Consider the following 12,604-nt stretch of genomic DNA (forward strand, 5'->3'; position numbering starts at 1 on the left):
CTGCCCCGGGGGCCAGGGGGGCAGGAGGCAGGGGCCACCTGGGGCAGCAGCAGTACAACGGCTACCAGGACCCCCCCTACAGGTGAGCGACCCCCACCCCCATATGTGTCCCCCCTACCCTCCTACATCACCCCCCAACTCTGCCTGTGCCCCCCTCCTACATCACCCCCAACTCTGCCTGTGCCCCCCTCCTACATCACCCCCCAACTCTGCCTGTGCCCCCCTCCTACATCACCCCCCAACTCTGTCTGTGCCCCCCTCCTACATCACCCCCAACTCTGTGCCCCCCTCCTACATCACCCCCAACTCTGCCTGTGCCCCCCTCTTACATCACCCCCAACTCTGCCTGTGCCCCCCTCCTACATCACCCCCAACTCTGCCTGTGCCCCCCTCCTACATCACCCCCAACTCTGCCTGTGCCCCCCCTCTTACATCACCCCCAACTCTGCCTGTGCCCCCCTCCTACATCACCCCCCAACTCTGCCTGTGCCCCCCTCCTACATCACCCCCCAACTCTGTCTGTGCCCCCCTCCTACATCACCCCAACTCTGCCTGTGCCCCCCTCCTACATCACCCCCAACTCTGCCTGTGCCCCCCTCCTACATCACCCCCCAACTCTGCCTGTGCCCCCCTCCTACATCACCCCCCAACTCTGTCTGTGCCCCCCTCCTACATCACCCCCAACTCTGCCTGTGCCCCCCTCCTACATCACCCCCAACTCTGCCTGTGCCCCCCCTCCTACATCACCCCCCAACTCTGCCTGTGCCCCCCTCCTACATCACCCCCCAACTCTGTCTGTGCCCCCCTCCTACATCACCCCCAACTCTGCCTGTGCCCCCCTCTTACATCACCCCCCAACTCTGCCTGTGCCCCCCTCTTACATCACCCCCCAACTCTGCCTGTGCCCCCCTCTTACATCACCCCCCAACTCTGCCTGTGCCCCCCTCCTACATCACCCCAACTCTGCCTGTGCCCCCCTCTTACATCACCCCCAACTCTGCTTGTGCCCCCTCCTACATCACCCCTATATCTCTGCCTGTTCCCCCTCCTACATCACCCCCAACTCTGCCTGTTCCCCCTCCTACATCACCCCCCAACTCTGCCTGTTCCCCCTCCTACATCACCCCATATCTGTGCCCCCCTCCTACATCGCCCCCATGTCTGTGCCCCCTACTACATCGCCCCATATCTGTACCCCCCTCCTACATCACCCCCCAACTCTGCCTGTGCCCCCCTCCTACATCACCCCCAACTCTGCCTGTGCCCCCCTCCTACATCACCCCCAACTCTGCCTGTGCCCCCCTCCTACATCACCCCCAACTCTGCTTGTGCCCCCCTCCTACATCACCCCTATATCTGTGCCCCCCTCCTACATCACCCCCCAACTCTGCCTGTTCCCCCTCCTACATCGCCCCCATGTCTGTGCCCCCTACTACATCGCCCCATATCTGTGCCCCCTACTACACCCCACCCCCCATACCTGTGCTCCCCTCCTACATCACCCCCACATCTGTGGCCCAATATGGGTGTGCATCCCCCTTTGCCTGTACTCCCATTCTGCATCATCCCCCCCTCTACATACCCTCCTGCATCCCCTATATGTTCCCCAATATGTGTGCACCCCTATATCACCCCCTCTGGCTGTAACACCCTCCTACATCATTCCCCCAACCTTAGCCTGTGCCCCAATCCGGGTGTGCTTCCTCCTGTATTATCCAATGGTGCACCATCCTTTATTATCCCCCCTCTCGTTCTGTGCCCCAAGCTGGGTTTACACCCTCCTATATCACCCCCCTGTGTTCCAATCTTTGTGTGCACCCCATGTATATCATCTCCCCACTTTTGTACCCCAATCCAGGTGTGCACCCAACTACGTCACCCCTTACGCCCTCTATCGCTGCCAGTGGTATCTGCGCCCTCTATCGCTGCCAGTGGTATCTGCGCCCCTTTTTCTGTCTCGACCACCACCTTGTGGCTCTGTACCCCTCTTCAGTTTACCTTGCTTATAAATCACTTGTTCCCTATAGTTTGCCCCATGTCCACATCAGCCCTCAGCCCCCTCCTCTCCCAGGGTTTCTCCTTATAATGCTCCAATAACTTGTAAATGTTAGAGCCCCGGGAACGACTGCTTATAGGTGACTGCACTCATTACTGTGGAGGATGAGGCCCCTGACTATAATCTCCAGCAGTACATCCCCCCTCCCCCTGTGCTCTGGGTCACTACGCTGTACATTACTGTGGAGGATGAGGCCCCTGACTATAATCTCCAGCAGTACATCCCCCCTCCCCCTGTGCTCTGGGTCACTACGCTGTACATTACTGTGGAGGATGAGGCCCCTGACTATAATCTCCAGCAGTACATCCCCCCTCCCCCTGTGCTCTGGGTCACTACGCTGTACATTACTGTGGAGGATGAGGCCCCTGACTATAATCTCCAGCACTACATACCCCCCCCCCCCTACCCCTGTGCTCTGGGTCACTACGCTGTACATTACTGTGGAGGATGAGGCCCCTGACTATAATCTCCAGCAGTACATCCCCCCTCCCCCTGTGCTCTGGGTCACTACGCTGTACATTACTGTGGAGGATGAGGCCCCCTGACTATAATCTCCAGCAGTACATCCCCCCCTCCCCCTGTGCTCTGGGTCACTACGCTGTACATTACTGTGGAGGATGAGGCCCCTGACTATAATCTCCAGCAGTACATCCCCCCTCCCCCTGTGCTCTGGGTCACTACGCTGTACATTACTGTGGAGGATGAGGCCCCTGACTATAATCTCCAGCACTACATACCCCCCCCCCCTACCCCTGTGCTCTGGGTCACTACGCTGTACATTACTGTGGAGGATGAGGCCCCCTGACTATAATCTCCAGCAGTACATCCCCCCCCCTCCCCCCTGTGCTCTGGGTCACTACGCTGTACATTACTGTGGAGGATGAGGCCCCTGACTATAATCTCCAGCAGTACATCCCCCCTCCCCCTGTGCTCTGGGTCACTACGCTGTACATTACTGTGGAGGATGAGGCCCCTGACTATAATCTCCAGCAGTACATCCCCCCTCCCCCTGTGCTCTGGGTCACTACGCTGTACATTACTGTGGAGGATGAGGCCCCTGACTATAATCTCCAGCACTACATCCCCCCTCCCCCTGTGCTCTGGGTCACTACACTGTACATTACCGTGGAGGATGAGGCCCCTGACTATAATCTCCAGCAGTACATCCCCCCTGTGCTCTGGGTCACTACGCTGTACATTACTGTGGAGGATGAGGCCCCTGACTATAATCTCCAGCACTACATACCCCCCCCCCCCTACCCCTGTGCTCTGGGTCACTACGCTGTACATTACTGTGGAGGATGAGGCCCCTGACTATAATCTCCAGCAGTACATCCCCCCCCCTCCCCCCTGTGCTCTGGGTCACTACGCTGTACATTACTGTGGAGGATGAGGCCCCTGACTATAATCTCCAGCAGTACATCCCCCCCTCCCCCTGTGCTCTGGGTCACTACGCTGTACATTACTGTGGAGGATGAGGCCCCTGACTATAATCTCCAGCAGTACATCCCCCCTCCCCCTGTGCTCTGGGTCACTACGCTGTACATTACTGTGGAGAATGAGGCCCCTGACTATAATCTCCAGCACTACATCCCCCCTCCCCCTGTGCTCTGGGTCACTACACTGTACATTACTGTGGAGGATGAGGCCCCTGACTATAATCTCCAGCAGTACATCCCCCCTGTGCTCTGGGTCACTACGCTGTACATTACTGTGGAGGATGAGGCCCCTGACTATAATCTCCAGCACTACATCCCCCCTCCCCCTGTGCTCTGGGTCACTACGCTGTACATTACTGTGGAGGATGAGGCCCCTGACTATAATCTCCAGCACTACATACCCCCTGTGCTCTGGGTCACTACGCTGTACATTACTGTGGAGGATGAGGCCCCTGACTATAATCTCCAGCAGTACATCCCCCCCTCCCCCCTGTGCTCTGGGTCACTACGCTGTACATTACTGTGGAGGATGAGGCCCCTGACTATAATCTCCAGAAGTACATCCCCCCCCCTCCCCCCTGTGCTCTGGGTCACTACACTGTACATTACTGTGGAGGATGAGGCCCCTGACTATAATCTCCAGCAGTACATCCCCCCCTCCCCCCTGTGCTCTGGGTCACTACGCTGTACATTACTGTGGAGGATGAGGCCCCTGACTATAATCTCCAGCAGTACATCTCCCCCCCTCCCCCCTGTGCTCTGGGTCACTACCCTGTACATTACTGTGGAGGATGAGGCCCCTGACTATAATCTCCAGCACTACATCCCCCCTCCCCCTGTGCTCTGGGTCACTACGCTGTACATTACTGTGGAGGCTGAGGCTCTGTGTACCTCTATGTATAACGCACAGTAATTAGCTCTGTATATATGTGGGATGCGATGTACCATATACTGTATTACACTGCAACGTCTGCCGCTCTGTCCCTTCAGCCCTGTCTCACTGTCCCCGTCTGTGTCTTTCAGTTACTTGCCGTACCACGGCCCGGTCAGGACGGAGCCCCTGCTCCCTCCCATCAGCGACGTCTCTGCACTGTATGGATTTGGACTCTATGACTATGGCGAGCGGAGGGGCATCCACCCACAAGTCCACTACCCGACAGTAGAGGTGGAGAGCGGAGGGTCCCTGACGAGTCTTTGACCTGAGGAGTGCTGGACATCGTACCATGGAATAGAGCTTGTGGGGACCCTGCTCCCTTCCCATGAGGGGAACCAGGGACCTCAGTGGTTCCAAGGACACTAGTCATAGATGCTGCGCCATTTCTATAGGCTAAAGACAATGTACGCGCGTCATAGTATATGCTCCTAGGAGGTACACATCGTTGGAGGGCAGTGAAAGTCCCTATAGAAATCGTATAGGACCTTTTGTAAGTTAGAATTCTCCCGAGCTGAGCCCTACGGCGTGTGTACAGGGGACCTTATTGTCAAGGCAGCTGTGTGGTTCTGAGGGGGCTTCTGGCCCGATAGTGTATGATCCCCCATCCCCCGGTAAGGACAGACGCCTCTCTGAGGTCTAGAAATACGACTGAAGTCTCAAACACTGTTACTGGTATTTTACACTAGATTTTTTTTTAATGAAATTTGTATTTTTTGTAGTGATTTATTAAAGTAATAGAAAACTGGAAGTGTTATGGGAGTTTCTTATTTACGAACGAGCACCTTGTACTTTTTTTTTATTTTATATTGTTTTTAAACTTTTCATACCTTTTTTTTTGGAAAATCGCCATCATGCCCTATAACTCAAAAGCTTGCCCTAAGAGCTTACAGTCTATCTGATGGAAAGGTCCAAGTCCAACACCACTCTGTAATGGTCTCTGATAAGAATTCGTTCATATAGAGCAGGGGTTCCCGATCACGGCCCTCAAGGCACACTAACAGTCCAGGTTTTTAGGATCACCATACTTGAGCACAGGTGACTTAATTAGTACCTCAGTTATTTTGATTTAAGCAGCTGTGCTCAAGCCTGGATATCACTAAAACCAGGACTGTTAGTGTACCTTGAGGACCAGGGTTGGGAATCACTGATATAGAGTCTTGTAAGAGGTCGCACGCTTAAGACGAAGGGCCTGATTCAGAGCCGCTCGCACGATGTGTATGCAAATTGCGTAGGCAGCGCTATCGCACAGCAATGCATTAGCACGCCCAGTATTTCTTATAGAGCGATCACCTAGTGTAGGCAGACACCCACCAGCCCGTTTTAAGACTCCCACTTGTGCACGCCATGTCCAGGAAGTGTATGCAACCATTAGCGTTATGTAGATAAGAATCCGTATTATGAGGGTCATTTGTAGACCATGAAGGGATGAACGGTGAGGCGCAGCAGATAAATCGCGTAGATTAATTTTGGCGCTGAGTGAGTAAGTCATTGTAGTGGATTAGTGGACACTTAGTTTCTAGACAGGACATGGCAATAGTCCCAGTGGGAAAGCTTGTCCTCTTGTGCGAGTGGATAACATATTGAGATGTTGTGCAGGTGGAAGTGACCTGGAGATTGTCTAGGTGGAGAGAAGAGGGTAAGTCGGTCACCCTACGTACAAGGACGGTGCTGCTGACTATTCAAAGGAATATCGGACGGAGGTTTGGAAGATCATGAACGGGGATGTAATCATTTCATGGCTTTCTTTGTTTTTACGATAAATGTGTTGGAGCTATCCATGGTCTGAAGATGTAGAGATGGATCCAGAAGCAGTATTGTGGATGCCCAGGTAAGGGAGCGTTCGCAGGAGTAGGGGGTGATCGGTGGAGTTTAATGAGCCTGATTTCTGTGGATTGTTGGGAGAATCCAGATTGAAGATGCTCCAGTAGGGAGGGCGGAGGTGAGGAACATGGACAGTCTACTGTAAATCGGGTGCTGCAGTAATGGGGTAATTGGGAGTAGCTGCACAGGTCTTAAAGAATGGGAAAGATTGGGGCAAATACCCATTAGGAGAGTAGGTTTATAACGTGTTGGGCCAGGTGCTAGCCTTCTGGAATGATCGGACAGTATCATAAGGGAAGAGGGTAACATGGGGAGAGGGTGGGCGCTGGTTATGTGTACGGCAACGTGCATCGCCCGATATGGACACTTAGCGCCGGTGTTGGGTTAAGCAGGGTGATCAATATGGAAATGCAGCAGCCGGGGTTTGCGCCTATGGACGACTGTTTTGTCACATTCGGGGCTAAGTTAGTCGTGAAGTTGGGATTTTCAGTTGAGTAAATCGGCGCTTAAACCGCCACATTACCTCTGTGTTCAGACGCAAGAAAAAATGCGTCGAGGTCGCTGGAGCCTGATCAGTGCAGTTTGGGAGCAGACGTAAGGCCGGTGGTCCACATTGAGGGCCGGGTTCTGAAAGCGCGCATAGATCCGCATACGGATGTGATTACACTGTACATGCGCTGTAGCAAACGTATCTTTGGATGGTTCTTCGTTTTTCCACGAATGAAACGGGTGTCTCTGGGCGAACGCGGGAAGAGAACGGCTTTGTGGACCTGTGCCAGCGCTGCGTCCTATTCCGAGTCATACATAGGGCGAGGGGGCGCCTTTTTCTGACAAATCTCTTGCGCCCAGGTGTAAGTGGAACTAATATCGATGATGGCTGCGACTGCAGATGGGGAAAAAGTGTGTGGGGGGGGATCCGATGCGTATGAGCTAAGAGGCGCAGTTAGTGGCATTAGCGTCTTACGCCCGTATTCAATTAGAAGCGAAAAGCCGAGGTCCGTGAATGAGCACCGCCGATTTGCGACTTTTCGCCTGTCTGAAACTTATCTCCGTATTCAGTTGCAAACACTTTTCGTGTACGTGAAAACGCAATACGATGTAACCGGGAAATAAGATTCGCCTCTGAATACCGTAGGTGGAGATAAAAGGTGCAAAATTGCTATTTTAGGGTGCAAAGGTGGGGAAACTACTCTGCACCCTTGAGACAGCCCCCCAAAGGATAACTGTCCAAAAAACCTTAAAAACAAAATAGAGGAACACCCCAAAAATATCAGTTAGAAAACAGGGGTGAAACAGTGCAAAGTGGGGGTACAAACTTAAAAACTGGCGAAATAGACTTTTGGGGGGTCTGCAAGTATGGGGTGAGGTGATTTTTGATTGCAGGTGGTTTCTTCAGGTGCGTTTTTATACTTTAGCGACTTTACTCCATGCTAGCCCCCATTGTCATATACCCCAAATGTGACAGGAATAATTATTTTCTGCCCCAAATAACTGCTTAATGCTATTCTTCACCACTTGTGCAAAAACGCTAATTAGAAGAAAATGACACCTTACGTACCCCAAATAGCTTTGTTAGGGCTATTCGGGGGCATGTACATTGATCCCCAATGTTAGTGCATCTTTTAGGGGGAGTCGGGCTGATTTCCCCAATTCTGACAGCACTTTTCTCCTGGTTTGTATTCGCTGGGTTGCGGTTTTGCATGTTTTGGAATCGAATAGGGCGAATCTGTACACACCTCCCCATTTACCTGTACACACCTCCCTGTACCGTCTACTCTCTCCCATCCTCCCCGTTTACCTGTACACACCTCCCTGTACCGTCTACTCTCTCCCATCCTCCCCATTTACCTGTACACACCTCCCTGTACCGTCTACTCTCTCCCACCCTCCCCATTTACCTGTACACACCTCCCTGTACCGTCTACTCTCTCCCACCCTCCCCATTTACCTGTACACACCTCCCTGTACCGTCTACTCTCTCCCATCCTCCCCATTTACCTGTACACACCTCCCTGTACCGTCTACTCTCTCCCACCCTCCCCATTTACCTGTACACACCTCCCTGTACCGTCTACTCTCTCCCACCCTCCCCATTTACCTGTACACACCTCCCTGTACCGTCTACTCTCTCCCATCCTCCCCATTTACCTGTACACACCTCCCTGTACCGTCTACTCTCTCCCATCCTCCCCATTTACCTGTACACACCTCCCTGTACCGTCTACTCTCTCCCACCCTCCCCATTTACCTGTACACACCTCCCTGTACCGTCTACTCTCTCCCACCCTCCCCATTTACCTGTACACACCTCCCTGTACCGTCTACTCTCTCCCACCCTCCCCATTTACCTGTACACACCTCCATGTACCGTCTACTCTCTCCCATCCTCCCCGTTTACCTGTACACACCTCCATGTACCGTCTACTCTCTCCCATCCTCCCCGTTTACCTGTACACACCTCCCTGTACCAACTTTACCTTAATTCCTATGTACCTGCAAATACCTCCATGTATCATGTGCTCTCTACCATCATCCTAATTTATCTGTAGCATATACATAGAAGTTGTGGGACCTGGCTGGACAGTGATACATCATAGTTGCAGTGAAGTGACAGTCTCTTCAGTGTTGCACAAAAGCTGACACTCCATGCCTGGGGGATAACTCTTGTCCACTAAGGCCGTCCTGGGTCCTGTGCATGGGGTAATCAGTAGTTACATGTCCCTGGTACCTCTGGGATGATGAGATTTCAGCGTCTCCTTGTTACCTAATTGCTACAAAGTAATAATGTAGCAGTTTGCTGGTTAGAACAATGTTTTGGGCTATCCGGTGGGCGGGCATCCAGTATGGCCGCTGTATAGATATGCCCCCTGTAGTAAGGCAAAGGATCAGAAGCATCTTACTGACTTCTCTGATCTGGGGGATATTTGGGATCTATCTAGCATTCCCTAACATTTGGGGAATCTGGTGATACCCATATTGTCCAGGAGCACCCACTACTTCCCCGGAGTCCGACCATCAGATCTGGTGGCCTGCATAACCGCCAACGCCTTCTTTGGCGCAAAATTCAGCTGACTGCCGGCTTCCCCCCTGATGATCCCTTGAATCTGAGCCCAGGCCGGCAGCTGTCACTCACCTGACAAATCTGCGGACTTGACGCCAGCGGGACCTCGCGGTGCGCCGGAGACTCCTGCCGTGTCTGTCGCCCACGCTGCCCCTCCGTTCTTGGCGGCCCCGACTGTGAATCCCTGACTGTGGCTGCCCCCTCTCTGTGTTCCTTCCCGGAGGTGGCAGTACTTGAAGACGTCGATCTGTGATACCGCCTGAGATTGGGCGCTACACGCTGAGCGCTGCTCACCCGACTTGCATCCGCAAGAGGTGGCCAGCTAGACCTGCCGGGCGGACATTTGCTGCTGACTCCCCTGGGTCTCCGTGACGGAAGCGCTGTGTGCTGAACACCGGCCTGCGCTCTCCATATAGAAGGAGTGACCTCCCTCTGCCGTTTTCGGCTGCTACTGGCCCCGGTGACTGACCCCCCCGCTGCGGATACCCGCTACTTACGCTGCCTACTAGCTATCCGGATTACATCTTGTGGTGTGGGAAGAAAGGGACTATAGAGGTCTATGAGGTCGTCGCGCCTCCGTCATCCTGCTAATCCGCTGGATATTGCTCTGGAGACTGCTGCTGTGACTGGAGACCGAGGGCCTGATTCAGAGCCGGACGCTATTTGCGCTCGCTCGGTCAGAAAAAGGGGCTGGCTATTTAAATTGAGCGCTCGCTCTTTGCGGTCTGTTGATGCCTCTATGTCTGAGCGAGCGAACAAAACATGCGCTCGCTATTTTGTAAAGACGCCCCCTGGCCGCTCGCATCATACGTCATCTCCGCTATTTATTAGATTAATCGAGTACATCGAACGGCGTCTGAACTGCTCGCAGTGCTTGTGGTTGGATTTTCCTACCGCAATCATGCGAGCAGTTCAGGCTATAAAATAACCAAGTGACGTGGTCAATGACGCTGCTGTATTAATTATGCACACCCATAAAACGCCCGTTTTGACCTTTAAGCACGCCTGCGTTCGGATCTCCACTCCCCGTTTTCAAGCACCTTCCCCTGTTACCACCCACAAACGCCTCATCCTGTCACTCAAATTAGCAGACCCTCGCTATTTTGCGAACACACAATTTCCGACCGCACTGACTGGTTCGCGCATGCGCATTACAACCCATACGCATGCGCAGATGTGCGAACATCGCTCGGAACGAACGAGCGGCCGCTTGCGAGCGGCTCTGAATCAGGCCCCGAGTGCTGTATACATTGGTCCACGTGTGGGAACACTGAAGGCACCGGACTGCCAAAACCACTAAACTTACCTGATTTCGTGCAGACACCTACATGGTACTGCTGGACTCCCCCAACTGGTAAAATTGTCACCAAGGGTCTTTACTCTTCTCTAAATTGAGCTGACACGCGTCCGGAATCAGGCTCTTGTGCTTTTCTTTTATTCATTTTCTGCCGCACAGTTTCTGTTGACTATATTTGCTGATAGTGGTCTGCAATAATAATATTTCTCTGCCTGTATATCTCTATATGAATATAAGCTAGGTAGATATTCTGAATACTACCCTTGTATATTGCATGTTTGAGCCCTATAGAGTTTACAATCTCACTTTGTAGTTATCATTTTTCTTGTAGACCTTTACTGCCACCTAGTGGCAACTTCTCATAGCGCGGTTGGTTTATAACAATATGTTTTCATGAGAATTTCTATATTTTATTTATTTATTTATTAACAGTTTCTTATATAGCGCAGCATATTCCGTTGCGCTTTACAATTGGAAACATTGATAGAACAAAACAGGGTAATAACAGACAGACATAGAGGTAAGAGGGCCCTGCTTGCAAGCTTACAATCTATAGGGAAATAGGCATTGATACACAAGGATAGGTGCTATATATATTGCAATTTGGTCTGGCCAGAATGCAGAGTTTCTTGGTTGGCTGCTTGATCCAGTCACACAGGAATGTCGGCAAAATGTCAGGAGGATGTGAGAGAAAGACGATGTGTGAGGTAATGTGTGGACTGTGAGAGGGGATGTGATAAGACATGGAAGCTATGAAGGTTATGTGGTCGGTTCTGGAATCTGATAAGCTTGTCTGAAGAGGTGAGTTTTCAGGGAACGCTTGAAGGATTGAAGAGTAGAGGTAAGTCTTATTGTGTGTGGTAAGGCATTCCATAGAGTAGGTGCAGCCCGAAGAAAGTCCTGTAACCGTAAATGGGAGCAAGTAATGCGTGGGGATGAGAGACGCAGTTCTTGTGCTTAGCGGAGAGGTCGGGTTGGGAGATATTTTGAGATGAGTGAAGAGATGTATGTTGGTGTAATTCGGTTAATGGCCTTATGTGTAAGTAACAGTATTTTGTATTGAATACGGTAGAAAACCGGCAACCAATGGAGGGACTGACAGAGCGGGGCAGCAGATGATGAACGTTTGGCAAGGAAGATAAGCCTCGCAGCTGCATTCATAATGGATTGTAATGGCGATAGCCTGTTTTTGGGAAGACCAGTAAGGAGACTATTGCAATAGTCAATGCGGGAAATAATGAGTGCATGGATTAGAGTTTTTGCAGTGTCTTGTGTGAGATATGGTCGAATTTTGTATATGTTTTTTAGATGTATGTAACATGATTTTGAGACAGATTGAATGTGGGGAACAAAGGACAATTCAGAATCAAGGATGACACCAAGGCAGCGAGCTTGTGGGGTGGGGTGGATTGTTGAGTTATCAACAGTGATAAAGAGATCAGATTGGTAACTGTTATTGGCCGGTGGAAATATAATTAATTCTGTTTTAGAAATATTAAGTTTCAGGTAGCGAGATGACATCCAAGATGAAATGGCAGAAATACATTCAGTGACACGGACCAATACAGATGGTGATAAATCTGGAGAGGATAGGTAGATTTGAGTATCATCCGCATACAGATGGTACTGAAATCCAAAAGAGCGGATTCGTTTGCCAAGAGAGGTGGTAGAGATTGAGAATAGCAAAGGACCTAAGACAGAGCCTTGCGGTACTCCAACTGATAGAGGTAGCGAAGAGGAGGCAGAATCAGAAAAACGAACAGAAAAAGAGCGATCAGATAGGTAGGAAGAGAACCAAGAAAGGGCTGTGTCCTTAAGACCTAGGGATTGTAATGTTTGTACGAGAAGAGAGTGGTCAACAGTGTCAAAAGCAGCAGAGAGATCTAGAAGAATTAGAAGTGAGTAATGGCCTTTAGCCTCGGCAGTGACCAGATCATTTACTACCTTCGTCAGTGCTGTCTCTGTGGAGTGCTGGGAACGGAAGCCTGACTGAAGT

At 51.6% G+C, this 12,604-nt stretch overlaps 1 long non-coding RNA gene across 1 annotated transcript; it reads left to right on the plus strand.

The window, feature by feature from the left end:
- Window positions 1-8: 8 nt before the first annotated feature.
- Window positions 9-5,177, plus strand: LOC148474384 (uncharacterized). The gene is made up of 2 exons (XR_015872890.1): window positions 9-82; window positions 4,519-5,177. It is a non-coding gene; the product is annotated as an uncharacterized LOC148474384 (long non-coding RNA).
- Window positions 5,178-12,604: the final 7,427 nt, after the last annotated feature.

The sequence above is a fragment of the Taudactylus pleione genome, unplaced genomic scaffold, assembly GCF_031769625.1.
Source record: "Taudactylus pleione unplaced genomic scaffold, aTauple2 ptg000847l, whole genome shotgun sequence".
Classification (NCBI taxonomy): domain Eukaryota; kingdom Metazoa; phylum Chordata; class Amphibia; order Anura; family Myobatrachidae; genus Taudactylus; species Taudactylus pleione.